Raw genomic sequence first — 5,136 nt, forward strand, 5'->3', positions numbered from 1 at the left:
TTCCTTCTTCATCTACAACTTCAACTTCTCTATCTTTTGCTTTTTCAGCATCAGCAACTTTTCTAGACCTTAAGGTGACACCTTTGACTTGCTCTTTAGCTTCCTTCCTGCCTATCACTTCAGTATCGCTGGGAAGTGTGACGGGTTGATGATTGAGCAAGGCATTGGCTATTTGTCCAATTTAATTTTCCAAGGTCTTGATAGAAACAGCCTGACTTTTGCATAACAACTTTAACTCCTCAAAATCAGCGCTAGAAGGTGGAGCAACACCTCCTTGTTGAGAATATGTTTTCCTTTGAGCAAATTGCTGAGGTTGCTGGAATCCAGGTGGATTAAACTGTTTACTTGCAGCTTGCTGATATGGTTGCTGAATAGCATTCTGATTATTGCTCCAGCTGAAATTAGGATGATTTCTGTTATTAGGATGATAAGTAGTGGGCACAGGCTACTGCGGTCGCTGAAAATTGTTCACATACTGAACAGATTCATTAGCAAGAGAACACTGATCCGTAGCATGAGAGCCTGCACAAAGCTCACAGACACTAGCTATTTGATTTACTCCATAGTTGGCTAAAGAATCGACCTTCATAGACAGCGCCTGGAGCTGCGCTGCAATAGCTGTGGCTGCATCAACTTCCAGAATACCTGCTACCTTCCCATGCATCATCCTTTGAGTTGGGTTTTGATACTCGTTTGCAGCCATAGTTTCAATGGGATTATAGGCCTCAGTATAGCTTTTGGCCCATAAGGCGCCTCCAGAAGCTGCATCGAGCATGGGCCGAGATTGGGCCCCCAAATCATTGTAGAAACCAGTGATCACCATCCAGTCAAGCATACCATGATGTGGACACTTTCTCAACATCTCCTTGTAGCGCTCCCAAGCCTCGCACATAGATTCTCCTTGTTGCTGCGCAAACTGAGTAAGAGCACTCCTCATAACTGCAGTTTTGGCCATTGGATAGAACTTCACCAGAAACTTTTGCGCAAGATCTTCCCAAGTAGTGATGAACCCAACTGGTAAAGAATGTAACCGGTCCTTAGCTTTGTCCCTCAGAGAGAATGGGAAAAGCCTCAGCTTGATAGCCTCATTAGTAACACCATTATATTTGAAAGTACTACAGATCTCGACAAAATTCCTGATATGCATGTTGGGATCTTTAATCGCAACACCTCCGAAAGAAACATAATTCTGCACCATCTGAATAGTGCCTGACTTGATTTCAAAAGTATTGGCCTTAATAGCCGGATGAATGATGCTTGACTGAATGTCATCAATTTTAGGCCAAGAAAAGTCCATAAGAGCTGGATCAGCTTGAACTACACGATCATCCATTATTTCAGGTTCTTTCTTTTCACTCTCTTTATCCGAATCATCAAAAACTATCTTCTCCGGAAAGTCAAGAGCTATATCTATCTCCTCAGCTTTATCCAGATTTCTCTTGCGAGTGCGAGAACGTGTTTGCATAAATGCTCGCTAGAGTACCAGAAACACAACCGGAAGCAGTAAGTAACAAGTCTTAATCAATGAATCCTAATGACCACTGATGGCAAATAGATAAACTAAACAAATTAACACAGAGTCCCCGACAACGGCACCAAAAACTTGTTAGGCACAAAGCATGCACTAAATAATTCACGCAAGTATACGAATTCACAAGTAATATAGAATAATTTCTAGTTCATTCCCACAGAGACTCTGATTAATTATATCTAATTAACACTTACTCACCAATGTATGATTATTCTTCAATGTCAAGAAAATAACAATTAAGGTTGGTAACTAATAATTACTACGAGAATTAAACACTTGAGTTAACAATATTAAACACACATGAGATCCTGACTTTATTACTACTTCATTCAATAGTTATTATTATTACCCTTAGCATGTAATAGTGATGATATTAATCGAACAACACGAAACTGATAAACGCCAACTTTCGTTGTACGAATACCATTCTACCAAGCATCCACAATTAAGATAGAATTTGAATAGGAATCAATTATGTTGAGACCCTATATGTCTACAGAATTTGAAAACATAACGATTTAAGAGCAAGTTATTCATGATAATTACACAGGGCAAGTAAAATGGTTAGAGTTACCCACTAATCATGCATATAATACATGAACCTATGCTAGCATGACAAGTTCTAAATCTCAAGATTCACTGTCGCTTCATAAGAGATTAACAGGCTATCTTACATGTTCGCGATGCACATAAGACGAATAAGCACAACCTATGCTAGATATCATACAATCACCACATATCAAGGTATTAAAAAGTTAACTAAAGAAATCCATAGTAAATCCGCTAGGATCCCATGATCACGATTAGCCCATAATAGAACTCATCGTCACCATGGGTTCATATGAAAGCATGATAATAACACAACGATATAAAGATTAAAAATACTTGATAAATAATGAAGTACGTCACAAGAGTATTAAGGTTCAAAGCATAAAGAAAACTAGCATCCACGGTTACAACGAATTATAAGAATCACAAGATGAACGTATACTTCCTCTTCTTCATTGTTGCGTGCTAAAACGGTCTTCTCTATCTTCTTGCCTTCGCTCTTGATTATCTCCTCTGTATAAAGAAAATGTCTTCCCATAAGGTTTATATAATAACCCAAGAGAACCAGCGCTAACAGAAGCCCAATTGTAATAGAATTAATAAAATCTAGATTCTAAAATTCCGCCCGCAGGAGGTCGCCTGCTGTCTCCACGCGGGCGCCTGCAAGCGCTCGACCGCCTGCTCTCTCCAGGCGGGCGCCTGCTACCCTTCTGGAAAATATTTTATTTTGCTTCCGTTTTTGCTGATTTCTTCGCTCATCTCCCCAAGACTGATTCCAAGCACTTCCTTAAGCTTTATTTGATAAAAACCACCTATCTAAGCAAGTTATACCCTGAAATGCAAAAACACTAGAAAATGCGTCAAATACACAAAATACTCGAGTTCAAGACACCAATTCAAGCCATTATGAGACGCTCTAAGTGGTTAAAATGCCACTTATCACTCTGCTTCTTCTTCATCTTCAATAACTGATTCCCCTATTAAAGCTCTCTCTAAGGTATCTGACTTTGGTAATTACTCAAGCTCCGAATTCACGACAGAGTCTACCCGTTCTACTTTAAAGCACTGCTCTTTATCTATGGGTAACTTTATTGCCTTGTACACATTAAAAGTAACCTTATAATCTTGAACCTTTATCGTAAGCTCTCCTTTTTGCACATCGATCATAGTTCGGCCTGTAGCCAAGAATGGTCTTCCCAAGATGATGGGAATCTTCTTATCTTCCTCGAAATCCAGAATTACAAAATCAGCAGGGAAGATGAGTTTATCCACCTTGACCAAGACATCCTCCTTTACTCCTCGCGGATAAGTGATGGAACGATCAGCCCACTGCAAAGACATGTTCACATGTTTTGGATCAGGTAATCCAAGTTTCTTAAAAACTGACAAGGGCGTCAGATTGATGCTAGCTCCCAAGTCACACAAACACTTGTCAAATGACAGATTGCCAATGGTGCAAGGTATCGTGAAGCTTCATGGATCTTTCAGCTTCGGAGGTAATTTCTGTTGCAGAACTGCACTGCATTCCTCCGTAAGAGCAACGGTCTTTAAGTCATCGAGCTTCACTTTCCGAGAGAGAATACATTTCATAAACTTCGCATAGATAGGCATCTGTTCAAGAGCTTCAGCAAAAGTTATGTTGATATGAAGTTTCTTGAACACCTCCAGAAACTTGGCAAATTGCTTATCCAACTTCTGCTTCTGCAGCCTATTAGGAAAAAGAGGTGGAGGATAGACTTGTTTCTCCCTGTATTACCCTCAGGAGGAGTGTGTTCCACAGTTTTCTTCCTTGATTCCACCTCGTCATCCTTCTGCACTACTTTTTCAGCTACAATCGCATTTTCTGGATTTGGCAAAGGTGCAGATGCACCTGTAGAGTTTTCAGACTCTTCGTCTTGCTGAATTTGGGGGCTTGCGACCTTTCCGGATCTCAAGGTGATTGCGTTCACCTATTCGTTAACTTCCCTCTTGCCTGGATTGGCTTTTGTATCACTAGGAAGCGTTCCTGATGGTCGATTCAATAAGGCGTTAGGAATTTGCTCTATTTGGTTCTCCAGAGTCCTGATAGAAATAGCCTGGCTTTGGCATATATGAGCCTGATTTTTGCACATAAGCCGCACTCCTCCAATTCAGATTTTTCATTCAAAGATAGATATATGCCTCCACGAGTTTGTTGTTGAAGTTGGAGTTGTTGTCTTGGTGTAAATTGTTGCCGAAAACTAGGAGGATTGAATTGTTTGTTTCCAAACTATTGGAACGGCTGTTGCATCGCATTCTGATTTTTGCTCCAGCTGAAGTTAAGATAATTCCAGTTGTCAGGATGATAAGTGTCTGGAACTGGTTTCTGCGATCTCTGAAAGTTTCTCACAAACTGAGCTGATTCACTAGATATAGCGCATTACTTCATTGCATGTGAACCTGCACAAAGCTCACAAACACTTGTCCTCTGATAAACTCCATAGTTAGTAAGAGAATCGATCTTCATAGACAACCCCTTTAGCTGAGCAGCTATAGCTGTAGCTATATCCACTTCAAGAACTCCTGCTACCTTGCCCTGTGGCAATCTCTGGGTTGGATACTGATATTCATTCACAACCATCATCTCAATTAGAGCATAAGCTTCCTCATAGTTCTTTGCCCATAATGCTCCACCTGATGCTGCATCGAGCATGGGTCTAGACTGTGCTCCCAAACCATTGTAAAAATAATTAATGATCATCCAATCAGGCATGCCATGATGAGGACACTTCCTAAGCATCTCCTTGTAGCGCTCCCAAGCTTCACATAGAGTTTCTCCTTATTGATGCGCAAATTGAGTAAGACCATTCCTGAGTGTATCTGTCTTCTCCATAGGGAAGAATTTAGTAAGAAACTTCTGAGAAAGATCCTCTCAAGTAGTGATAGAACCAGCTCGTAGAGAGTGTAACTAGCTCTTAGCCTTGTCCCTCAGAGAGAATGGGAACAGTCTCAGTTTCACCCCATTCTCAGACACACTATTGAACCTGAAGGTGTCGCATATCTCTATGAAATCCCTGATGTGCATATTTGGATCTTCC

The 5,136-nt window shown here is 40.6% G+C and overlaps 2 non-coding genes across 2 annotated transcripts; both read left to right on the top strand.

Annotated features, from left to right (window-relative positions):
* The first annotated feature begins 833 nt into the window (after positions 1–833).
* On the top strand, positions 834–940 carry LOC141679894 (small nucleolar RNA R71). Its single transcript, XR_012558204.1, has one exon. It is a non-coding gene; the product is annotated as a small nucleolar RNA R71 (small nucleolar RNA).
* Positions 941–4,809: 3,869 nt separating this feature from the next.
* LOC141680885 (small nucleolar RNA R71) lies at positions 4,810–4,916 on the top strand. The gene has a single exon (XR_012558440.1). It is a non-coding gene; the product is annotated as a small nucleolar RNA R71 (small nucleolar RNA).
* Positions 4,917–5,136: the final 220 nt, after the last annotated feature.

The sequence above is a fragment of the Apium graveolens genome, chromosome 1 (genome assembly GCF_009905375.1).
Source record: "Apium graveolens cultivar Ventura chromosome 1, ASM990537v1, whole genome shotgun sequence".
NCBI lineage: Eukaryota > Viridiplantae > Streptophyta > Magnoliopsida > Apiales > Apiaceae > Apium > Apium graveolens.